Raw genomic sequence first — 27,231 nt, 5'->3', positions numbered from 1 at the left:
GATAAAAGTCTCTGCAGTTTATTACAGTCCTTCTTTACAATTCATTAACAAATGAGAATTGTGTCTTTGAAGAATATAACACACATTGTGAGGCATTTCCAATTCAGTAACAGCCTTTCAAATGGTACAGTGCTCCAGAATGCAAAGACCCACATAATGAACAAAAAGAAAAAATATGCAGTCAATTCACTTTACTTCTGTGAAGTGCTTTGAGGTGTCTCAAAGATGTGATAAGGTGCTATATCAAATGCCAGGATTATTAATATTATAAAGAACTAGTTGGGCAGTGACTGCCTGATGAGGTTGTGCTTAAAGTTGATTATTGTCACATTTACTGCAGGAGATTAACTGTACATGAGTCTCAAGTGAATGTATTTGGGAAGACGGTAGGCTTGGATATTTAGAAGAGAGTAGAATTATTGTTCTATTTTTGGGATTAGCCGGGTTATTGACACAAGCAAAACCCATCTCCTTTCTTAAGATTATCCAAAACAAACTGAGAATTCCATGCATCCCACCTGGACATGGAAATCCCAGAGATAGATTGTTGGAATGGATTGCAGACTCTCACCCTGGAGGGACGCATCCTGTTTACCTAATTCCAGGAAGTATCAGAAAGTACTGATCCACCTTCTAGAGCACAAACTTTTTTTAAAAAATACTAAATAATAAAATGTCAGTGTTCTAGAAGATGGATGGAAATGGATCTAGGAACCTTCTTCATCTGAAACTCTCCTGTGACTGGGTTATAGAATTGGAATCAGTGTCTCTCGATTCAGTGGATGAAAAATCATCCAATAAGGTTCTCATCACCCCCCGCCTATTGGAAAGAATAAGTAGACTTTGGATGAGGATTCATTCAATGCGATTCACCCTTTGCACTTGATATATAAATACAATAAATTGAACAAATCAAATAAATTAAAAGTCACCTAAATAGCTAAAAATTGCATTAAAAAAAAATCAATCAAAGAAATGGCAGTCAAGGGATTTTATGAAGAAAATTACTTGAAGAGAAGGCTCCATTGAGAGGTAGCTACTGAACTTGTATTAATTAACCCAAGGAAAGCTTTTTAAAAAAACTGCAAATTCTACCCTGTGGTGCATTGCTGACAAAATCACGCACAACCAAAAAAGGACTAAAAAAGACACACATTTGAAAGAATTAATAGGATGGCATTCTATCTTGTGAACATTAAGGTGTGTGAGAGTAAATGTTGGATTTCAATGCTAACGCAGGGGACATTTTATGTTGATCACTAAAAATAGCAATCATCATAAATTAGATGCTAATATCCTCCAGCAGGGTAATCTCCGAGTGGAGTCCAATTAAATAATAGATGGGACAAAGTGTAGGCATAAGCAGTCTATGCTTTTATACCTATTGAAACTATTCCCTTTCAGAACACACTCATTTCTCATTACCCATTACGTATTTCTACAGCACTTTTCTGATCCCACGCTAACCCTACCCACATTACAGCAGCTTCAACTGAGAGCCAATACAGAGGAGGAAATAGCTACAACATAAAACAAGGATTTACACAGACTTTATGATGAGCGGAAACCTGTTACTGCAAACGGCTGGTGAAGCCGAGTCAATTGCGCCACAGAAAAACACACGAAGGTTAAAGAAATAAAAGGTTGAAGGGGTCTGAGTGGGATAATGGGAAAAGAGTCGATAGCTCCAGGGAGAGATCGCACAGCTCAGGAGTGATGGCCTGCTGTGCTGGGATTGCTCTATGTTGAAGCTCTCAGGTGAGTTCTCACCCTCAAACACACAGGTGAGTGGTAAATCTGGGAATTGAGGCCTCAGTGATTGGCCTAGACTCAAACACACAGGTGAGTGGTAAATCTGGGAATTGAGGCCTCAGTGATTGGCCTAGACTCGCATGTGATGCATGATCCAGGTTCCTTCTGGGTTTGCATCACGTGTGAGGCGAGGCCAATCACTGAGGCCTCATTCTCAGATTTGCCACTCACCTGTGTGTCTGAGGGGCGAGAACTCACCTGAGAGCTCCCTCAGTAGCTGCTGAGTACACCTCTCAGCTATGCGGAATTGCATGGAATCCGATACTATAGCAACTTATTATCTCGCCGTCCATTGCTGATGTAATGTAATACAAATTTCACTAATAACATAGAACCGAACAAATCTGACACAGTAGGATTATTATATTGGTGTCATTTGCACAAATAGCCTCTCCTCCAATTCATTCCACTCTTTTGGAGTCCTATAGCTCAGTGGGTTAGAGCACTCGCTTTGAAAGTGAGAGACCTGAGTTCAATTCCAGGCAGAGGGCGAAACCTTGGGCAAGTTTCCTTACTCCACACAGAGCCTAATAATAATCCCTCCAAAAAACAAAGAACAATAATTAAATTGGTCATTTTCAATCTACGACTGTTTGTGGGACATTGCTGTGCACAATTGGCTGCCGCGTTCGCCCACAAATATACAGTCAATTCACTTTACAGTGTGTTCTGTGAAGCGTTTTGGGACGTCCTCCTGACGTGAAAAGCGCTATATCAAATGCAAGGATTATTATTATTATTTTGACAACCATCTAGGATTTTTCCTAACTTCCCCCTTCTCATTTGCCTATAAAATACAGTTTCTACATGTCACAGCAATTCCACATTCTCGCAACATGAAAGGCACGATATCAGATGCAAGGATCATTATTATTTTCAATGCTCCAAGTTACAATCTTAAATTTATTCCCTCTCATCATAAAATCACTTATCAGCGGAACATTTATCCTCCCAAACACTCTCATTATCTTAAGCACAAACATCAAATAACTTAAAACAGTTCAACTTATTAAAATCGGCCACTTTACTTTGAGTCTGTTAATTATCGCTCATTAATGTTAATTAATGTAATATTATTACTCTGGTAGCAAAGAAATGGAGGCGAGAGGTGGAGGCTTTTCATTGTTACAGAATTGGATTAATTTTAGTTTTTAGTTCATCACTTTAGTAAATGTCCATGCCATATCCTGTGAAGTGCTTTGAGATGTCTCAACGACTTGATAAGATTCTATATTAAATGCAAGGATTATTATTATTTTTATTATTACAATACTGGGTAAAATTTGATTGTTTTAGGGTTTACGTTGTGTTATTTTACTGTGAATTCCACTGGGAAGCAGCATAACCTGGTTTTTCAGACCTGAATTGCCAACAACTTTGAATTTCCCTTGATGCAAACGGTAGTATTATCATAATATCTCTGGAGAGGGTGTTAAATAGGCTTAGAACCTACTTGGGGAATTGAGTGGGGAATCTGTTTTTCATGGATCATCTGCTGAGGAGTGGCCAAAGCATTCTCTCCCTGGCCCAGCAATTATGGAGTCCTATAGAATATTGGTTAGAGCACTCGCCTCGCAAGCAAGAGGACCCGAGTTTGATTCCTGGACAGAGGAAATCCTTAAGCAAATTTCCTTACTCCACACGTCTCTGTTTACCGAGCAGTAAGTAGGAACACGGTTGGAAGTTGATCGGGGGATTGCTTTCCAAGTGTAATAATCCCTTCAAAAAACAGAAAAAAAAACAACCAAACATATTTGGTCATTCAATCCATGTCTATTTGTGGGACCCTGCTGTGCGCGTATAATAATCCCTCCCAAAAAAAAAACAATAATAAATTGGTCATTTTCAATCCATATGACTGTTTGTGGGACATTGCTGTGCGCAATTGGCTGCCGCGTTCGCCCACAAATATACAGTCAATTCACTTTACAGTGTGTTCTGTGAAGCGCTTTGGGACGTCCTCCCGACGTGAAAAGCGCTATATCAAATGCAAGGATTATTATTATTATTATTAATTGGCTGTGCGCAATTTACTTTGCAGTATATTCTGTGAAGCGCTTTGAGAGGTCTCAACAAAGTCATAAGGCACTGTCAGAAATGCAAGGATTATTATTATATTATTATTTACTGATTGGGGCCCCAAGCTTTTGGCCTACTTACTCTAAAGGTGGGAGGACTGCACATTGAGCTGCCTCGCTGACAACTTGCTCACCATGTGCTGAGAAACACATTGCTCTGGGGTAATGCTGCCATTTAGAGTCCTGAAATTCCACACAGTCTTAACCATAAGAACTTTATCTTCAAATTTCACATTGTACACAATTTTTAAACATTCTTGCCTTCAGTTTCAACTTGAAAAATGATTTTAAGAGCTTGGCAAACTCTAATTTCTGCACAGTCTTACATGTGAACACTACGGTCTTAAGTCTAAGACCTTGTATGTTTTCAGGCCTCTTGCGGTCTTATAAAGGCTCATTTCCTCTTCTCTTGTGGCAATGGATTTCCTTTTTCAAAAAGCTATTCAGAGTAATCCTCAATAAACAGTTCTTCTGAAAGTTTTTGTTGTAGGTTTTCTTTCCAAATGTCAATAGAGATAATTAATCACATTGTGGTTCTGTGCCCGTGTTTACTTATTATAGACAATAATAAACGACATTTCTGTTTAATGGTGTGTTGCAAATGTTGCAGTGTTGTACAGGATCACAATGTTGCTCTAAACCGCGCACAGAAGAAATCTTTATTATTCTTATCTCGGGTTAGTGCAGCACTTAGCAATGGACATCAATGCAATTAATTCTCTTTACTGCTGAGAGCCCGAGGGCTGAAAATTCCAGCATGTGATGTGGTAATTAGCACATTGCTGAAAATTCTGCCCTGTTGATAACTTTGGTATTGATTAGTTTGCAGGTTTGATTCCTCTGACCCCCATGATCATGGTTTGGCATTAGAATTGCTATTTCTGTACAGCACCCACCAACATTAGATTTTTGTTTCAACTCAACAACAAAAAACAGTAAATCCAGCATCCCACTAACCAGCAACAACAACAACAACAACAAGATTCCATTTATAGAGCGCCTTTCACGTCAGGAGGACATCCCAAGGCGCTGTACAGTTAGGTCAGGACCCGAGCAGGGGGGGAATGGTCAGGGTGAGGGGAGGGAAGGGAGGGAGCGAGGATTGGGTAGAGAGTCGAGAGGGGAGCTGAAGGCTCGGTCGAAGAGAAAGGGAGGAGGAAAAGCGAAGGCACTGGGGGATGGAGTTCCAGAGCCTCGGGGCTGAGAGGCTGAAGGCCCGGCCACCGCTGGTAGGGCGGTTGGGGCGGGGGATGTGGAGCAGACCGGAGCCAGAGGAACGGAGGGTACGGGGGATAGTAGGTCGGAGAGGTAGGAGGGAGCAAGGCCGTGAATGGCCTTGTAGGTGAGGATGAGGATCTTGAATTCGATCCTCTGGGGGATGGGGAGCCAGTGGAGGCGAGCGAGGGTGGGAGTGATGTGTCCGAAGCCTGGTGCGGGACAGTACACGAGCTGCAGAGTTCTGAATGACCTGCAGTGTGGAAGGAGTGCCGGGAAGGCCGGCGAGGAGAGAGTTCCCATAGTCCAGCCTTGAGGTGACAAAGGCGTGAACCAGAGGTTCAGCCGCGTGAGGGGTAAGGTAGTGCCGTAGTCTGGAGACATTCCGGAGGTGATGGAAGGCGGTGCCAGTTGTGGTGCGGATATGAGGGAGAAAGGACAGCTCAGGGTCGAACAGAAACCGAGGTTCCTGATGGCTTTGAGAGGTGGAGAGTGCAGCCTTGGATGCTGATGGTGTCAGCGCCTGAGGTGCGGAGGCGCTGACGTGAGCCAATCAGGAGGGCCTCGGTTTTGCGCACGTTGAGCTGAAGAAAGTTGTCTCTCGTCCAGGACTCGATGTCGGACAGGCAGCTGTCAGGACATCGGGGGTCGTGGAGTTGAGGGTAGAGGAGGAAAGGTAGAGTTGGGTGTCATCCGCATACATGTGGAAGTTAACCCCATGTCTGCGGATGATGTCACCAAGGGGGAGCATATAGAGGGTGAAGAGGAGGGGACCGAGGACAGAGCCCTGAGGGACACCGCACGAGACAGTGCGGGGGTGGAGGAAAAGCCATTCGTGGAAACAAAGTGAAGACGGTGGGAGAGGTACGACCTAAACCACTCAAGGACAGGGCCTTGAAGGTTGAGGTGGGAGGACAAGCAGTGGAGGAGGATAGCGTGGTCGACCGTATTGAATGCTGCCGATAGGATGAGGAGGCAGAGGGAGCCCTGGTCACAGATGGTCAGGATGTCATTGGTGACCTTGACCAGGGCAGTTTCTGTGCTATGGGCAGCATGGAAACCCGACTGAAGGGGTTCGAATAATGAATGGGTGGAGAGGAAAGAGCGCAGCTGGGAGGCGACAACTCGTTCAAGGACCTTGGACAGGAAGGGGAGGTTGGAGATGGGCCGGTAGCTTGATAGCTGCGACGCATCAAGGGAGGGTTTTTTCAAGGTGGGAGTGATGGTGGCAGTTTTTAAGGGAATGGGAACAGAGCCAGAGGAGAGGGACAGGTTGACGATGTCTGTGATATGTGGGGCAAGGAGGTGGAGCTGAGAGATAAGGAGTGGAGTGGGGATGGGGTCAAGGGAGCAGGTGGTGGGTTTCAGGGATAGGATGAGTTTGGTGACAGAGGGTGGGGAAACGGGTACGAAAGTGTGTAGGGGAGGATGGGTAGGAGTCGGAGTATGGGAGGGAGGGGGTGGGGGGTGGGTGGATGTTGGAGAGGAAGTGACCGCGGAGCGGATTCCCTTGATTTTGGATTCAAGGAAATCCAGCATCTCCTCACAGTGAAGATTGGAGTCGGGATGTGGTAGAAAACAGAAGCCTGGGGTTGTTCTTCGCCTCCAGGATTATCCTGGAGTAGAAGGACGACTTGGCCGAGGCTAGAGTGGAGCAGTAGATTTTGAGGAGGTCCAGCCAGATTTGTCGGTGGACCGTTAGGCCAGATTTGACCCAGGTGCGTTCAGCGGCCCACACCTGGCTCTTCAGTGAGCAGAGGTGGGTGGTGAACCAGGGAGAGGAGCGAGAGTAGGAGACAGTACGGGAGGCGATGGGGGCAAGAGTGTCGAGTGTGGAGGAGAGGGTGTTGTGGAGAAGGGTGAGAGGAGAAGAGAGATCAGTGAGGGTTGAAGGCTAGAGGGAGAGGAGTTCAGAGGAGTGAAATGTCAGGATTTTCTATTAGCTTAACCATTGTGATGGAGTTGGAAAGTGACAACAATGGACCACTTTGGTTATAGATCATGTGGAATTTTCACTAATGTGATAATCTACACTGATGTTAGCACTGGGTTTTCTAGCTCCACAAGCTCATCTGGAACTCCGGGGTTCATATTCTCCCTCCTACCAGGCTCTGGTGTCTATCATTCCCATCCTTGCCAAGCTCCACTGACTCACTGGTCCCAAGAGAATCAATCTTACAGTCCTTGTTCTGACTTTCAAATCCTTCCACATCATTGTCCAAGCATGACTCACTAGCATTTCCTGACACAAGCTGCAAACTATCTAGAACTCTGTAGTCCGTATCCTCTCCTTCACCAGGCTCTGCATATCTATCACCTCCATCTTCGCTCGGCTCCCCTGCCTCCCCATCCCTCATATTCAAATCCCTCCAGGCTCTTGTCACACTTAACTCTTCCAGCTCTTGCTGCCCTGTTCTCCCATCGTGAGACTCACCTGGTACAATAATAACAACATCTTGCATTTATATAGCGCTGTTTACATGGGGTAGCGTCCCAGTCCGCTTGGGACAGTCTGCTCCAACTTTCACCAAGCTTTCAGTCACTATGCCTAACTCCCAGGAACTCCCTCTCCTACTCCCACCCCCTCACAATCACTTCACTGTCTTTAAAATGCTTCTAAAACCTACTTTTCCACCATGTCTTCCATCCTCCTGTGCCTGTCTTCCCACTTCAGTAGAGGACCTACATTTTCCTTGTAAAGCATGTCAGAATGTATGTAAAAGAAGCTAAATAGGTTCACATTGTTAATGAATACATCACTGGTTACACTTTTCACCCCTTGATTTTTATTGTAATTGTTCAGCATGGCATTGTCCAAATGAAGAGATTATTATTTTCCAGCTGGTTACCATCCTTACGCTACTGTGCCTTGGATTACTGCTCATCTACAGGGCTGTGCTAGGATTATTTCCTTGGAGCTACATCAGCTGCAGACCCTGCTTAATCTTCTGAAGTAGTATTGTTTTAGATGTGGTAATCGATAAGAAATGTTGCGATTAGACCCATTATCTCATGAGACGTCTCAAAATCCGAGCTTCAGACTAGCTTCACTATTTTGGGGGGATCGTTTAGCCCACAAAATATATGGTCAACTCAATTTACAGTATATTGAAACACTTTGAGGTGTCTCAAAGACGTGATAAGGCGCTATATCAAATGCGATTATTATTATAATAATAATAATAATAATAATAATAATCCTTGCATTTGATATAGCGCTTTTCACGTCGGGAGGACGTCCCAAAGCGCTTCACAGAACACACTGTAAAGTGAATTGACTGTATATTTGTGGGCGAATGCGGCAGCCAATTGCGCACAGCAATGTCCCACAAACAGTCGTAGATTGAAAATGACCAATTTAATTATTGTTTTTAGTTTTGGAGGGATTATTATTAGGCGTGTGGAGTAAGGAAACTTGCCCAAGGTTTCGCCCTGCCTGGAATTGAACTCAGGTCTCTCACTTGCAAAGCGAGTGCTCTAACCACTGAGCTACAGGACTCCATTATTATATTAATACTCAGTAGGTTCAAACAGAAAAAGAGATTCAGAAAGCAAGCAGCTGGTCTGGGGTACAGTGGATTATAGTGTCATTATGGAAACTAACTCTGCCAGTCTTTTTGTAGTATTTGTGGAAACAGAAAGGAACAGACAGGTATAGTAGCAAATATAGTTTTATTCTGTGACATGAAGTTCAAACAGTATTTAAGGGAAATACCCATGTGGTTCATTCCTGTTAACATCCTGATCAATTTGGCAGGAAAAGTAATGTTCCAATTAGCAACTCCAGTTTTCAGAAAGTCAATTTTTAAGTCTTAATCAATAACAACACTGATCCATCAGGATTCAGTTTGCTGCACTGGTGCTGATGCAAAACTGCTGCAATACTGTTGTGGGACAAATAACACACAACTAATAATAACAATAATTGTATTTGACCTTTCACATTCACATTCCTTTCAAAATGCTTCACAAGATTCAATTACATTTTAAAATACAATTTTAAATTGTGTAGGTGATTGCAGCATCCACTTTGCACACAGCAATGTTCCACAAACAGCCATGAAAGGAATAACCAATTTTATCTATCACAAACGTGACCTCAGTTTAATATCTCAACCGAAGGATGGCATTTCCAATAATACAACGCTCAAGTGGCACTGTATTGGCGTGTCAGCCAAGACTCCCAAAAAAGTCCTAACTTGGAGCTTGATCTTGAATTCTCTGATTCACAACACAATGCAAAATTACGTTTGTATTGTGCCCTTCATGTCGGGAGGATTTAGAGACGAGAGTGCTAACAACTGAGCCAGTGTGACAACTGCAAGAATGTATGGTTGTCTTGAGCCACCATCTCTGCTTTCCTCTAATGAATGCAGAGTTGAATGGGGAGAGGGGGCATGGGAGCAGAACAGTGAATCGAGCTGAGTTAGGCTGAGAGCAACCACTCAGGGACATTCATTGTGTGAAAATTTCTCAATTTGCTGCTCTTCATACCTAGACAGATGATCCCAGCTTCCTCACCACCAGCATGTGCATGACACCGAAAGAAAAGACCACTTTATACAGGAACAAATTATTCTAATTAACACTGTAGCCCCATTGAAATGAAGAGAGAACACTCCACATGGAGCCAGAAGCTCTTAACTCATAATTGGATTGAGTTTTATTTCTGCACCATTATTGCTGTTGAACACTAGACATTGAAACATTAATATTCAGGGATATTAGGTCTCCTGAACTCTACAATCTCATCGAAGAGTCTTGAATAATTGCATAGATTTCTGGTCCTAATTTGTCTTTGTTGAACTCCCACTACAGAGGTGAATGATAACAAAAGTTAGAGCCCAGTATTCATAAACTATAGAGCCAGACAGAAGTTCTTGTAATGCAGAAGCAGCCAATAATCTATACGGTAATAAGTGAACTAGGAATGGAGCAATACAGAGGCAGCCAGGAATCATTATTTTAATTGGGGAATTTATGACCATGACTCTGATTACAGAACTCCAACCTGGCTGGAAATAGAACAGAAAAATGTGGTATAATGCAAGATGCAATCATAAATTGATGTCAAGCTGGTGTTGGAAAGACTATATAAGATGATAAGGTGTCAGCTTGACTTAGTTGGTAGCATTCTTGTTTTGGGGGCAAAAATTGTGGGTTTAAGACCCTCCTCAGAGTTTGAGCTCATAGTCCAGGCTGATGAGGAAACGTTTCTGGGAAACCTTGCATTGTCAGTAATGCCATCATTTGGATGAGAAGTTAAATTGCAGTTCCCCGGACATTAAAGTTCCCATCATACTATTTGGAAAGAGAAGGGAGTTTTTCCCAATGTCCTGACTAACGGTCTCCCATTTAAGTTGATCAACAACAACAACAACTTGCAATTATATAGCGCCCTTCGTGCAGGGTAGCGTCTCGGAGCATTTACATTGTCCTCCACATAAATTGATCATTCACTGTAGGGCTATATGTATGATAATGCTGCACAAGAAATCTTGCTTTGAACCCTGTGAGGATACAGGTGTGTCCTGTATCAAATCTGCTTTAGGAATTTGGGAGAGACAATGAGAAGTGAAATAATGGTATCAATACAGTAGAGAGAGGTAGGAAAAATGCAATAGAGAGAGGTTGCAGGCTGGAAAGTCGATGATGTTCCTTTCACATCTGGCCTCCAGTAATGTTGAGAACATAGAGAGTGAAGACAAAAAAGAAGAACATAATAATCCTTGCTTTTGATATAGCGCCTTATCATGTCTTCGAGACGTCTCAAAGCTCTTCACAGAATGTACGGTGAATTGAATTGACCGTAAATTTTGTGGGCGAAACGTGGCAGCCAATTGTCCCCAGCAAGGTCCCATAAACAGTCGTGGATTGAGTGACCAATCTTTATTTTTAATTTATTTATAGAATCACAGAACTGAGGAAATATGTAGGGTACATACCACTCACAAACATAGAAGATAGAGAACAGTGAATAATCAATTTGGTTCAAAACAGGGGAAAATCTGCAAATAGGATACATACTAGTTACCAATGCATAGGATGGAAACTAGACACAAAGATGGAAAATACAGAATGGACAAAACCTTTAGAAATCTTATATGCAATGTGAGAAGATTCTATCATTTCAAGAGATTTACATTCACAGAGAGCTGACTGTTTGAAATTAGGAGGCGGAAACTTAGACATTCTTTTCTGAAGAATCAAAGGCAAACGATAAAATAAATTTAAAAAAGGCATGAGATGGATCTGACTTAGGATGAACTACATTTCAATTAGATCTGCAAATTTGTGGACTCCTTTATGGAAATAGATTTCCTTATTAGCTGGGAAGTGGGAGTGGAAGATCGCACAGTCAATGCTTTAACAGAATTCCATAACCCTGTGTTGAACAGAATCATTATTAAACAGACCACCATACTATCAGGGCACCTGTGTAACAAATGTAGGGATGTGTGCAGGGGTACTCAAGGGATTTTTAGAGCAATGTTGTAAGAACGTTTACAGAGTTTATGCAGAATTCTTTTTGGAGGAATATTTTAAAGGTTTTTGTAGATATTGTGATTCTTGTGTATTAATTAAATCGCACACATGGGATGAAATTTACAACTCTCCGTAACACAAACACATAATGAAATATCTCAAATTTCACCTCAATGGCAGAGATATCCATGGTTTAAATAGTACTTGATAACAGGAAGGATATGTCTGCATAAAAGTAATATTATTAATAATATTCCTTGTATTTGATATAGCTCATCATCACGTCTTCTAAACGGCTAAAAGCACTTCACAGAACATACTGTATTAAATTGAAAATGTCCGGATTCAAAGATTTGATTACTATTCTGTCTCCTCTCTATAGGTTTATAAAATCCAAGCTTGGTGTCTAAACCTAAACACTACACTGTCATCTCTCTTGTCCTCTCGCTCACTGTTTTCCACCTTGGTGGTGTCCTCCACTGCAAGCCTTGGCCTTTCATCTAGATTCTGAAAGACAGAAGACCATAATGCCTCTATAACTCTATTAAAAAATATATAATAATAACAAATTGGTCACTTCAATCCATGACTGTTTGTGGGACACTGCTAGGTGCAAATTGGCTGCCATGTTTCACCCACAAAATAGACAGTCGTAGAATCATAGAATCACTGTACGCTTCCCTCCAGTCAGAAAAACAACAGTTCACCACCACTCTCTGCTATAAACACACAGTCAATTCACTTTACAGTATATATAGTGAAGCGTTTTGAGACGTCTCAAAGACGTGATAAGGTGCTATATATCAAATGCAAGGATTATTATTCTGTCAATTCACTTTATAGTATATTCTGTGAACCACTTTGAGACACCTCGAAGACGTGATATGGTGCTATATCAAATACAAGGATTATTATTACTGATAGATTGAAACAAAGGTCATAGAGGAGAAAGAACAATGCCTAAATCCACTGCGCTACCAGTTGTTTGTAATAGGTTTGGAATCTTTTCCGAAATAAACCATCAAATGAAAGGAAATGGTTACAGATGTAAAAAGTTTGTGTTTTGAATAGCATCTTATCGCATTGAAGAGCTTCACAAGTAATAACTGTCAAAGGTATCTGCTTCTGTAGGCAAACATCTACCTCTGCAATTTCCCACCAACATGAGCAATTAATATTGCATAGTACAACAACTTACATTCATAGGGGGCCCTTCATGTTAACTAGTATCTCGGATTGATAATACGAACATAGGAGCATAGGAGAACACTCATCTTAGTGTTTGGAGAGTCAGCCTAAACTAGAACTCAAGTTGTGACTTAGGCTTCAGGCAACAATCTTAATAATAATAATAATAATCCTTGCATTTGATATAGCGCTTTTCACGTCGGGAGGACGTCCCAAAGCGCTTCACAGAACACACTGTAAAGTGAATTGACTGTATATTTGTGGGCGAACGCGGCAGCCAATTGCGCACAGCAATGTCCCACAAACAGTCGTAGATTGAAAATGACCAATTTATTATTGTTTTTGGTTTTGGAGGGATTATTATTAGGCTCTGTGTGGAGTCAGGAAACTTGCCCAAGGTTTCGCCCTGACCTGCCTAGAATTGAACTCAGGTCTCTCGCTTGCAAAGCGAGTGCTCTAATCACTGAGCTACAGGACTCCACATCTTCTGACCCCATGGCATTTTACTGAGCCAAGCCAATAACATGACTTTTGAATTTACTCTCCCTTGATGATAGGACAAGTTCAGTTACCTACCTTATGAGTTCAATTACCTACAAAGCTTGGAACAAATCTCAAAAATTGTGTTATAAAAAGACACTTTAACTCTCTGCCTCAGATGTACAAGAGAAATCCATCGTCCAAAGTGCAAGGTCCCAGTTCCGAGTAAGAGAATGCTTTCATCGCAGAGACGTGCGATTGATTGATGTCGCTGAGGCCGTGAGTGCTCTCTGTTTCAAATAGAATATTTACTTTCATCACAATGAACTCAGTCTTCCTTGCTGCTTAATTAAACTCAGAGTGTGCGGGTCCATAATGGTTTCTGCTTCGATTTCAAAGCTACTCCTCATTAAAAATACAGTCTCCCCATGGCACACCGCAGTGATGATTCAGAAGGTGCCGTGAGCAGACCAGACAAGATTTGCTTTTGCATTTTGTTTGGCAGATTTTTTATGATTTTTAGCAGAGGAAGTAGTCGTACAAATTAAACCTAATGTGTAACTATTTCTGCAATCGTTCCTATAAATTTGCTTGGGGAATGGTACAGTGGAAGCATCCTGGCAATGGGCATTGAGATAGTCAAAGGAAGGCAATTAAGGTGGGGTCCCTTTTATTCGCTTGACTTGCCATTTTCCAACTTTTTGCAGGAATCTCCCAATAATGAAAACATAAAAGTTACACTATCAACAGGAAAGTTTCCATTTCTCTTGGCTGAGTTCATTGTATATTTGACAAGAAAACACACAGTGAATCCACTTTGCAGCTCGTCCTGTGAAGCGCTCTGAGACGTCCTCCTGACGTGAAAAGTATTGTATGAAACATAATGATTATTTGCATGCCAATGTCGTGGCCAACAATTCCTCCAGATGAAATTGCTCGTTCACTTCATGTTCTTTTGTGGATCACCGCTGTGTGCGGAGTTTCAGAGTTTCTTGGGGATGAAGTAAGGGGCCTAGATTTTCATCTGAAGGATGGCATCTCTGACCTTACAGTACGCCCTCAAATGTCTAAGCGCTCCGAGACATTGTTCCGCATGAAGGGAGCTATATAAATGCAAGTTGTGTTGTTGCATTGGAGTGTCCATTTAGATTATGTGAGTTCTGATGTGGGCCTTAAACCCACAACCTTTTGACTCAGACGCTAGAGCACTTCCGACTGAGCCAGGCTGACACTCCATAGGCTCGTAAGTCACGAGAATAATAAGACTCATCACATGGTTGCCTGCTCCAACTCATTCTTTCTCAAGACACCGCTCCTTCCTCCTGCAATATTTATTCCTTGATTTATCTTTCTCTTTTCAACCTTGGTGTTGACCTTCATTTTCAGAGAGATCAGCCAACCTATCTGTCAACCTTAAGTCACGAGCATGAAGCAAAGACTCACGAGTGTTAGATAAAAAACTCTATTTAAGAAATTATTCATTATTAATTACCATATTAATTTCTTCATGTCAAGTGTATCCAATACTCAAAACGTTAAAGTGTGGCTGTTTAGTAAAATGGGTTATAATTGAAGTCTGACAATCATGTCACACAAGGCAGAGATACTTGAAGATATTTGTTGCCTCAAGCAGAGATACGATTCTTCTTAAATTGGGAGCTCATTAAAGAGTGGAACGATCAGTATTTATTGATGCGATGCAGAATGCTATTGTGCATCTCTGAGGGTCAATGAACCTTCAAATAGGCAATACATCAAATGTCTACAATTTCTTATTCAATTATACAAGAAGGGGCTTCAAAGGCAAAAAAGGCATTGATTTCAGTTTCTGAGGCATTGCAGATTTGGCGTATGAGAAGCTCTCATTGTTGGGGTCACTGGACTGCTGAAACATTTATCAAAATATTCAGTTCAGTTGTAACTGCGAGAGACACTTGAGCCCTTACATGCCACTTTCACATCTCTCAAGCATTTGATGTAGGTTGACTCTTGGCTTCCTCACTGTTTCTACCATTGCCACTGTACTACATTTACTCAGTGCCTAAGATGCTGCAATTCAGAAACCACCCATACAAAATGGCCCAAGTGAGTGATAAGACGCTTTCTCTTGCCAATGCTCAGACACCAGCAATTTGCTTAAAGATACTAAAGCTCTCAGTTCAAAAGACTGAGATATCGCTGCTGGTTGGACTTCAGCAATAATTAAACTTCCTGTAATTAATGGTCTGGCTTCCTGCACTTGTGACCTAATTTCTTGTGATTATGACCTAATTTCTTCTAATAAGTGACCTAATATCTTGGAAACAATGGCTATTGGGTCCACAAACAACCATGGTAGCCATGGTTTGTCTAAATCTTAACCTCCAGTTACCTGTTGTGGTTATGTGGCTTCACACAATATATTGTATTGTAAAATGGATTGACTGTGTATTTTGTTGGTGAAATGCGGCAGCCAATTGTACACAGCAGTGTTCCACAAACAGTCATGGTTTGAATGACCAAATTATTATTATTATTTTTAAAGGAATTATTATCCTCAGAAAGCAATCCGCCAATCAACTAACAACCGTGTTCCCATTTACTGCTCAGTAAATGAAGCATGTGGAGTAAGAAAACTTTCCTGAGGATTCGCTCTGACTGGGTATCAGACTCTTGCTTGTGAGGCAGATGCTACAACAACAACAACTTGCATTTATATAGCGCCTCTCACGCTGGGCAGCATCCCAAAGCACTTGATAGAAGCAGAGCACGCGGGGGAGGTAACCATAGGCACAGTCAAATAGGAAGGTCTTCAGGCGCAACCTGAAGATGGGGAAGGAAGGGGCAAGGTGAAGGATAGAGGAAGAGTGTTCCAGAGTTGCAGAGGGTAGTGACTGAAAGCGCAGCTACCAATGGTGGAACAGGAACATGCAGAAGGCCAGAGCCAATCGAGTGGAGGCAGTGGGTTGGGGGGTAAGCAGGACAGAGAGGTAGGGAGGTGCAGGGGCATGAAAGTTTTGAAAACGAGTGTGAGGATCTTGAAATTGATCCGTGCAGGGATAGGGAGCCAGTGGAGCTCGGCTAGAACTGGTTTGATGGGGGTACGGAGTTTAGTACGGGTGAGTATACGGGCGGCGGAGTTTTGGATCAGCTGGATCTTGTGCATTGGTGGAGCTGGAGAGATCAACATAGAGGGCATTTGAAAAGTCAGAGAAGTCGGGAGAATTTAAAGAAGCCTGTAGCCTATTTGTTAAGAGCGTTTGAGTGCTCCAACCAATACTCTACATGGACTCCTAAATTCATAAGGGCAGTAATTACCCCTTTAAATGAAAGCTGCAGACATGGGGAGTATCCCTTTAAATGGTGTAACCCAATCTGCTTTAAATGTATAACCCAATCTGCTCACGACCTTGAACAGCTTCAATTAGTGGGCGCAACCGTGCTGCTATCCAGCCGAGCTCTCTCTGCGAGGATGAAGGAAGACTCTGGTTCCCTGACAAGGTTGTAGAAATGTCACAGTGGGTTAATATAATTCCATTTACTACAGTGAAGTGCGCTGAAGATTCCCATCTGTTCTACAAAGACAAATGGACTATTCATGCAGCGTCACTCCCGTAAAACGCCATACCAGCTCCTTTTGCCTCAGTGAGTGCTTATCGATCGCTCAGGTAATTTATCGGAGAGCTGTCTCGTTATACGTTCCTCTTTCAGAGCCCAGAGGGGCTGTACTCAAGCCACAACTAAAGAAATTAACAAACTATTTAGCTTCGGTGCATCGTGTTGTCAAAGCATAATTAAACGTCAATGCAATCTGAATATTTACTGAGCAGATGCAAATGGCAGGGGAGCATCAGTCTGTTTGTGACTTCTGACCCTCTGTTTAAGTGGTTATTTCACTGCATATAATACTCCAACGGTAGATTGCTTGCTGACAGAGGTGTAATTTGGAGACTGAGAAAGCAGGTACACATAGCTGAAGGATCTTCCTCCCTCTCCCCCTCCTGACACTGATAAGGTGTTGCTAATTAGGATTGAGTTAATGACACTATTTGAAAAGAGGAGGGAGTTTCTCCCTCCCAGTGTCCTGGCCAACAATCCCCCAAATAAAATTGGACGTTCACTTCATGACTGTTTGTGCACAAATTAGCTGCCGTGTTTACCTACAAACACATAAACACTACCCTGCGCCGTGAAATCCTGTGAAGCACTTTGAGACACCTTGATGACGATAATAATACTAATATAATAATCCTTGCATCATCACGTTTTCGAGACGTCTCAAAACGCTTCACAAAATATACTGTACAGTAAATCGGCTGCATATTTTGTGGGCGAAACACGGGCAGCCAATTGTGCACAGCAGTGTCCCACAAATAGTTGTGGATTGAGTGACCAATTTATTATTATTTTTTGTGAGGAATTATTCACCCCGGAGAAGTGATCCGCCAATTGACTAACAACTGGGCTGCTATTTGCTGCTAGCTAAACAGAGCTGTGTGGAATGAGGAAACTTGCCTGAGGTTTTGCCCTGCCAAGGAACCAAACCCATGTCCTCTCATTTGCTCTAACCACTTCGCTACAGGTCTCCAATATACACATACAGACACTTTGCTGAGGTTATTAACAGCCATGTTGCTTTTTGATTGGCTGCTCTTTTAACACTTCATTCTGACGTCTTCAGAGACGGTTATTCACATACCAGAATTGGGCAAAGTTAACATTCCCTTAAAGCTGTTCACTTCTTTAGTTTGAAAATCTTTCAGTGTAAATCCACCGCCAGAATTTCGACCTTCAAACTCCTTTGTAAACTCCCCCGCCCTCTTCCCCCACACCCAACTTGGAAGGAGACTGAGATATAAAAGTGTAGAAAGTGTTAATTTTAAGTGTACAGACAGCACTTTCCTGACTGAACTTCTTACCGGATTAAGTCAGCCAATTCCCTTACAGCCTCATTAGGGAGATGCTCTGTGAAGACATTTCTCTTCTGTCCTGATCTTGAAGGTTCTGTATCTCCAGTACCTCAAGAGAGCATATAAGGCCTTCCCTCAGGACCAAGTGGCAATGAGTATGGTGTGATAGTGTTATGTGCCTGAGCATTGCATAGAGTTCTGGTCACTGACACATGAGGGAGGAGGCTGTCCAGGCCATAGAAGCAGAGGAGAGCAACGAAAATAATGTCTAGTGTTGGAGGAATGAGCTATGTGCGTGCTTAGCCAAGCTAGAGCTCTCAGTCTTCAGAGAAGATCTTATCCTTCCAGAACATTGTATTGGCCTCAACCACCCTTCTTAGCAACCAGTTGTTAATTACCCACGGATTACAGAAACTTCTTATCATCTGTCCTTTTGCCTTTTGCAATACTTAACCTATGTTGTCTATTCTTCTAGAGTTTTGGTGCATCCAAAAGTATTGTTTGCCATGGAGGTTATTGAAAAAAACTGACAGCAAATTCAAAAGGGAATTAGATAGCTATTTGGTGAGTAAATAGTTTGAAGATATGAGATAGAGTAGGACTATTTTTTTTAGATCTCATTGACCTTTTCTAGTACCATTGAATTCCTGTGTTTCTGTGTTCCTAGTGATCAGGATGCCAGGACCCAGGCAGTGAAAAATCACATGTTTAAGTCTGGTTTATATTGACAATGCAAAAGGTATATAATAAGAGCATTTTATCACAATTACTGTGAGAGCTATCGACACCCAACTGCAGTAAAACCAAAATTACCTCTGCGGTGGAAGGAAAACAGCATCTGATTCTAATTGGGAAATCAATTTGTGGAGTTATTTGTAAATGACTGACTTCTATAGCTTACAGTATTTATGTCCTGGGAATATTACTGCAGTCAATCATCTCGGTGCCAGACATGCAGTTGATGTCTATATGGTAGGGATATGACACGGAACAAGAAGGATACACCTTGGGTCAGCAGGCTGACACGGTGCTTGACATTGAGAACAATCAAGACTAGGTTTTATCGATTGGCGAAAAGTGCGGAATGAAAGCAAACATAGTGTGTGTATGTGTGTGTGAGCGAGCGAGTGAGTGAGACTGAATCAAGCTGAGAACCATAATTCATGAGAGAGTAAAGTAAAGGCTTGCAAATAACATGAGCAGAAGCCACTCTGCATGATTTCTGTTCCCTGGAGATGAATAAAGAAATTAAAAGGATCCGCATCTCACCCTATGAGGTTGTATTGATGGGTTACTTGCAAGATTTTGATTCCCACTTTTATTTCTCTGCCAATTTTCTCTCCTACTCTCTGGGAGACGTCTTATTCCTTTTTCCTTTCACTGAATGATGGTTCCACAGGTGCTGATCGCCCCTTCCATCTTGTTAAAGTGACTTTTATTATTTCAAGTGTGAGGAACAGGAAGGAAACAGCTTGGGTCAGCAGGCTGATATGGTGTTTGACACATTGGGGTCCTACGTTTTATCGATTGCCCGAGAAGTATGGAATGAAAGCAAGCATAGTGTGAGTGAGTGAGTGAGTGAGGGAGGGAGGGAGGGAGTGAGTGAGAGAGGGAGGGAGGCTGGGAGGGAGGGAGGCTGGGAGGGAGGGAGGCTGGGAGGGAGGGTATTTTTGGTGTTATAAACCTAGAATCGCATCAGAAATCTTGCCAGGATCCCAGTGGGAATACCACTCCAGAAGTACATCGTGTGCGTATGGAGTTCCACTGGACTGGCGTGAAGCATGACCATGTTCCAAGGGATTCTGATTTGTTATTCGCTCTGGGTTGGATCGATCACCTCTGGATAATCACCACTCATTCCCTGCCTTTCTTCTGCTTCATTCTTCACTCAGTTGTGAAGATTCCAGCATTGCATAGCTGGTGTTGCTGCTTTCTGGGATACATAATAATATAATAATAATCCTTGCATTCGATATAGTACCTTATCGCATCTTCATAACGTCTCAAAGTGCTTCACAGGATACACTGTAAAGTACAGTGACTGTGTGTTTTGTGGGTGAAATTATTATTATCTTATAATACCATTCTCTCATTAACAGCATGAAGGTTTTGAAATCCCAGGTATAGAATTGTAATAGACACTGGGAATGAGGAAGGCTTTTGTGCTGTACCTGAGAGATGGGAAGAGCCTGTGCTGGCTTGTTGTTGTTGTGTCGGTGTGTCTGTATCTGCCTGGCTTGGGGGTATCGTCACAGTATCCATCTCCCTGTCGAATCCCTCATTCGATTTCTCATCTATAGCTCTCTGGAACAGTGCATTCCAAATCTTATCACTCTCCGTGAGAAGAGATTGATTATAGTCTCTGTCCCAACCCATTAAGCATTAATGTAAAGGTCAAATCTTCCCGTAATTGATTATAGAGTTTATACAACTAGTGGAAAAAGTTGCGCTGTTTACTTTGACACTGATTTACGAATGTCTGGTTTATTTTATCGAATGCCCTCTCGGTCATCCCTTTCTCAATTATTACAGATCTCAGAAGCACCCAGCTTCATCCTTCTGAGCTTATTCTGCGGTGTGTGTTTGTTATGTAGATAAACTCAGACTAACGCGGCAATATCAATCTTCCCTCTCCATGATATAAAGACGAAATATATCAGCAATCACACCTGTTGCTTTTCCAATTTCCAAATAATTTTTAATACCAAATGCTTTATGAATCTTATCATTTTTGATGTATAAATGTGTGCGTACACAACCTTTAGAAGTAGCATGGAAAATAATTTGATAAGATAGCAAAAATGGAAAGCTTTACGGGTAATTCTGTTTTGCTTAAGACATTTTTCTACACAGAAAACAATCAGAGATTCTCTCTCTTGTTATTAATCTCCTTCAGACCTGCTATTCTTTAGATAAATAGTTTTGACCATTTCCCCACAAAACTCTTTGATCAAAGCGTTATCTGGAAGGCTTCAAAGAATTGATTCACTTTGCGGAGTGGAAGAACTTGCTGCCATTGTCTTTGACAATGACAAGAGGACATCTCAATCCAAAGCCATTTACACCTCAGGATGATAAGCAATTTTCTTCCAGATATCTACTCGGTGCCCCTTGCTGTGGCAGACTCAGTCCGTTTCTTTTACACAGAGTGGTTTGAAAATACTATCAGACCATTCATAATCTAATATCTGAATTAACCCCCCCTCCCCTTCCAGAACACCAGTCCTATTATCTTGCCATTACAGCCGCAAGTTGTCACTTAAATGAGTTCCTGTGTCTCGCTCTCTCAGCCACCCTTCCTGATCATGTGAGGAAATGTAAACAGGGCTAAATTCTGTGAAAGGATTGGACAAGTTGTTCTTTGGTAACACTTTCATTTGGTTCTCATTCTTCATGGGTGCCAAGAAAGAGTAAACAACTGCAGCTTGCACTAACGTGGAGAATCAAATAAGATTATTCTCTCAAAGATAGTGAGGAGCACCAAGCAGGGCAAAGAGGAGGGGAATTAACTTAAGCATATTGACTTAATGCATAATCAAAAAGATTTTTTTTTAAATCGGGTTTCGAAGACAGGGAAGGTGAAAGAATTTGGGGAAAGAGTAGTTGCATTGTGGTTGAAGACTCAGGAATCGTAAGAGCAGGAGAGCAAGGGCAGGAGAATAAGGTTAGAGAAGAGTGCAAAGGTACTGCAGAGAGAGGCAAGATTATAAATGATTGAAAGATGGAGTAATGCTTATTTTAGGAAAATCCAAGCCATGTAATAATAAAACATGTTCTAACAAGGGAGCAGTTTCTTCCAACAAGCTGCAGGGAGCTGGCTGTTGTTTGCTCTCTGCTGCCACTTTCCAATCTTTTGTACCCAAGTGAAAGCAGATGTGTTGAAGGCTCTTCCTGTTGGCAGCGCTAGCAGTTTGCTAATGAATGAAGGTCTGAAAGTGTCAAGCGAAGTTGCCAAGTGACTCTCAATGTGAGGTAGAGACACTCGTTTCACTGCCAAGGCTCCCACAACCTTACAACTCAAACTCCCATCAAAGGCTGTGCTGTGGAAGAGCCAGGAAACAGCTACTGCAGTGGCCACAGCACATTGCAGTTAGAGGAAGAGAGAGAGTACATTTGTTAGAGACTTTGACCGAGAGATGCACACAGCACATTGCAGATTCAGGATGAGATAGTGCAGTAGCTATAATAACAATCCTTACATTTGATATAATGCCTTTCACGTGAGGAGGACATCTCAATGTGAATGCAGCAGCCTTTTTGCACGCAGAAATATTCCACAAACCGCCGTGAATGACCAATTTTGTTTCGGGATTGTTGGCTAGTACACCGGAAGAACTTCCCTTCTCTTTTCAAATAGTTCCAAGGGATCTTTAATGTCCAACCAGACAGCAGAGAGGACCTCGGTTTAACATCTCATCACAGTCCTCCCCCAGTAATGTACAGCACTGTCAGCCAAGACTATGAACTGTAAGATGCAACTTGAGCCCACAATCTTCTCTGATTCAGAGGCAAGAATGCTACCAACTGATTCAGGCTGACATCCAAGCTGACACACAAGGAAGAGGCAATACAGAGACACACAGAACATTGCAGATACAGGAAGAGAGCATAACCAGACAGACTCTCTGACCTTCTTGGACAGCATGATCTACATTCTCACAACCCCTTTGTGTGAAGATTTTTTTTATTTTTTCTCATTGTGGAGAGCTTTAGTGTCCTGGCTAACAGCCCCCCAGATCAATTCATTTGTCATATTTGGCTATGAATAATAAGAATAATAATCCTTGTATTTGATATAGCAAATCATATTGTCAACATGTCTGAAAGCACTTCACATGATACACTCTGAAGTGGATTGACCGTGTATTTTGTGGGCGAATTGCGGCAGCCATTGTATGCACAGCATGTCCCACAAACAGCCATGAAGTGAATGACAACAACAACAAGATTACATTTCTATAGCGCCTTTCACGTCGGGAGGACATCCCAAGGCGCTGGACAGAGTACAGCATTTCAGACCCGAGCTGGGGTTGGGGTTGTAAGGGAGGGGAGGGGAAGGGGGGTGGCGATGGCATGGTCGAAGAGGAGGGTCTTGAGGCGGGACTTGAAGGAGGCTAAGGAGGGGGTGAGGCGGAGTGACTGGGGGATGGAGCTCCAGAGATTGGGGGAAGAGTGGCTGAAGGCTCTCCCGCCAATGGTGGGACGGGTGGATCGGGGGACGTGGAGCAGGCCAGAGCCGGCTGAGCGGAGGGAACAGGCGGGTTGGTAGGGGGTTAGGAGGTCACAGAGGTAGGGTGGGGCGAGGCCATGGAGGACTTTGTATGTGAGGACCAGGATCTTGAACTGGATCCTCTGAAGGATAGGGAGCCAGTGGAGTCAGGTGAGAGTGGGGGGTCACAGAGTTTGGTGCGGGAGACGACACGGGCTGCAGAGTTCTGAATTATCTGCAGCCTGTGGAGGGAGGAATTGGGAAGGCCGACAAGCAGGGCATTTGCATAGTAATAACCAATTTTATTTGGGGGATTTGTCGGCCAGGACACCAGGAGAAACTCCTGTCTCTTTTCAAATCGTTCCATGGGATCTTTAACATCCACCTGAACAGGCAGACGGGACCTCGATTTAACGTCTCATCCAAAGGATGGCACCTCTAACAATGCAACACTCCCCCCCAGCTCTGCTTTGGAGTGTCATCTTAAATTATGTGAGTTCAAGTCCCGACGTGGGGCTTGAACCCACAACCTTCTGACTCAGAGGCGAGCGTACTACCACTGAGCCAGGCTGACCTTCTTCTTCATGCAAGCCAATCTTTCAGCAGGCTTTGCTACTGTTAAGCACTCTGCTTTGCTACCCGGCGTGGAGGGCACTACGTAAGTGCAAGTTGTTGTTGTTGCGAACTTGTGAGTGTTGGAAAACTTAAGAAAGTGAGAATGTTTTTACCATTGACGGGTTTGCATTGAAGGTAGTTCCGCAAGCGCTGTGTGGATGGATCAATAAGCTAGCGGGGAGGAGAGCAGCGCTATACACATCACAGATAACACCAGCTTCTCGGCTTCTCACAGCAAAATGCTCAACCTTTTAATGTTTTGCCACAAAGCTGACATGTGAGGTTTTACACAATGAAAGTCTTTGTTCGGTGCGCTGTGCCAGTCGAGCTGGAGCTCGCACAAGCACAGTTTGCTGAGAGAATGAAAAACAAACTGAAAGGTCACCCCCATCGGAGATGAATGCTTGTCACTTCCTCTTTCACAGTCCACAGAGCAGCCCAGGCAGGGCAGCAAAATACAAACAACAAGAAGACTTTTTTTGTGTAAAAAAATATATTTTTTTTGAGTTGGGGGAAGGAGCAAGATTCTTTTTAATTCAGATGACCTTCACTAGCTTAAGTGCCCAGGTCACATATCCTGTGGAGATGATTTAGTATCTGTCTATCTAAAGGCAGCCACATTGTCCACATAGATTGCAGATATTTGCCTGTCATTATTCACTCAGCCCATTGATAAAAATAGCAGTGATTGTGTTTAACTGATTGATTGACATTTGTTGTGAATTGTTGGGTGATCGATATTTTAACTGGCTCCATTTTCCACTCGGATTTTGTTTATGTCACTAAGATGGACATCTTAGTGCCTATATCTCACCCAGTAACTGGCAGTGCAAGTTTCAACCTCCAAATATATCACCTCTCCTGAAGGGATGATTCATTGCAATGGGTTCTTCATCATTGTATGAGCCCAGCCGATGAGTTATAATAATATAATAATCCTTGCATTTAATATAGCGCCTTATCAGGTCTTCAAGTTGTGCCTCCTTCGTGATTTCAGTGGTAAAGCAGAGGAATCACCATCAAGTCAAATCTTATCTTCACTTGACATTCTCAGACTTACACATTTCAGCTGAATTAATAATAATAATCCTTGCATTTGATACAGCGCCTTATCACGTCTTCAAGACATCTCAAAGCGCTTCATAGAATATACTGTAAAGTGAATTGACTGTATATTTTGTGGGCGAAACACGGTAGCCAATTGCACACAGCAGCGTCCCACAAACAGTCGTGGATTTATTATTATTTTTTGGGGGAGGAATTATTACTCCCAGAAAAGCGATCCGCCAATCGACTAACAACCGGGTTGCTACTTACTGCTGGTAAACAGAGGCGTGTGGAGTAAGGAAACTTGCCTAACGTTTGGCCCCGTAGAGAATCAAACCCAGGTATCTCGCTTGCGAGGTGAGTGCTCTAACCATTGAGCTACAGGACTCCAATGTAGCTCAGTGGAATTAACCCAGAGGCTGAGGAGCACAGGTCAATAATTCACCAGATTAATTGGTCACTCACATTGTTGCTTGTGAGCCCGTGCTATATGCAAAACAGCTGCTTTTTTGCCTAAGGGATCAACCAGGCTTGGTTGGTAGCATTCTCATCAGGGTTCAAGCCCCTCATTGGGTCCTTGAAATCACAGTACAGGCTGACGCTATAATGCAGTGATGGGTCTATGCTGGCGTGTTGCATTTTCAGAGCTTTTGTCCTTTAGATGAGATGTTAAACCAAGGTCCCATCTGCCTGTTCAGGTGGACGTTAAAGATCTCAAGGCACTATTTCAAAAAGAAGAGGGAGTTTCTCCTAGTGTTTTGATAAAAAAAATTCCCCAAGTATATTTCTGTCTGTGGGGCATTGCTGTGTGAACATTGTTGGGCTGTTGTGTTTGCCTCCAAAACTCACAGTCACACAGTTACAACAGATCCTGTGAAGCATTTTGAGTCATCCTCATATTGTGAAAATGCTAAATCAAAAACCAAGTTTAAATTAAAGTCACTCAAGTTATCAGTAATTTCTGTGAAGCTTTGGACAATGTATTGACTTGATGACGATGAGTGATAAAAAAATATAATTTTTTCCAAGAGAAGCATAATACAGACCTGGGGAGTGGAACGTTAGAATTCCCTAACTATGTGAGTCCACACTAGACACAGTGACTTTGCTAAACGATCCATTGGCAAGAGCTGTCAGCTTACATTGTCTGTTTGCCAAGTGTACAGCTCAATGAAATCAGTCCTTCAAACTGAAATCTTTTGACTAAAACCTTGGTCATGAAAAACCCTTTTCCATTAAACAAGTTCTTGACGACCTCAGATAAAACTGAATTTATTGATACAGTATAACAAATGCAAAAATACCAAATTACATTTGTGTAGCGCCTTTCATGTCGGGAGGACAGTAAAATGCGATTTGAGAGCAGTAAATTGCCCTGAGCAGATATTGACTGCAACTAGTCCAAAGCAAACTAGCCAGCTCCTCCCACGTACTTTATCCCATTGGTATCTGCTGAGATGTAACACAGGCAGGAGGATATTGATCCAGCACTCACTGACACCAGCCCAGCTTGATGAGGACCAACCCGCCAATCGTTAAAAATACCTGTCTGTTCTCTATAACTTTATAATGGGATTAACCAGCCATGGGGGCCATTATATACCAATCATTCAAAATGTGCAATCTTTTCCTGACATCTTTTCTGTGGGAAACACTAAATTATAGAGACACAGCGGGGAAATTGCAAACCTGTGATAATAATCACATTGTTGATAATGACCCACCAACTCTGCCCCACAAGTCTGTCACAATGATTGTGCCTGAAGCTACCATCAGAGTTGTGCCGATTCAAAGAATAATGCGTCAACCGATTTATTCATTAAATTAAGTTCAGTGAATCGTTGAACCATTGTAAAATGGAGTTGGGGAGAGGAGAGAGATCTGCAGCCTCTCTTTACTTATTACAGGTGTCAGCCCTCACCTGTGAGTTGGAAAGTTGTGGGTTCAAGCTCCATGTTGAGACTTTGAGTTTATGGTTTAGGCTGATACTCCAGTACGGTGCTGGGGGAGTGTGTATTGTCAGAGGTGCCATCTTTCTGATTGGACATTTAAAGTGAGGTCTCGTCTACCCGTTCAGGTGGATATTGATGAACTCATAGCACTATTCAAAAAGAGAAGGGATTTTTTCCGTGTCCTGGCCAACAGTCCCACAGATAAAATTGGTCACTTCATGGCTATTTGTGGGTCATTGCTACAAATTGGCTGCTGTGTT

Source organism: Callorhinchus milii, unplaced genomic scaffold, assembly GCF_018977255.1.
Source record: "Callorhinchus milii isolate IMCB2004 unplaced genomic scaffold, IMCB_Cmil_1.0 Scaffold10, whole genome shotgun sequence".
Taxonomy (NCBI): Eukaryota; Metazoa; Chordata; class Chondrichthyes; order Chimaeriformes; family Callorhinchidae; genus Callorhinchus; species Callorhinchus milii.
The sequence above is the reverse complement of the archived record's forward strand: the minus strand, read 5'-3'. Positions refer to the sequence as shown.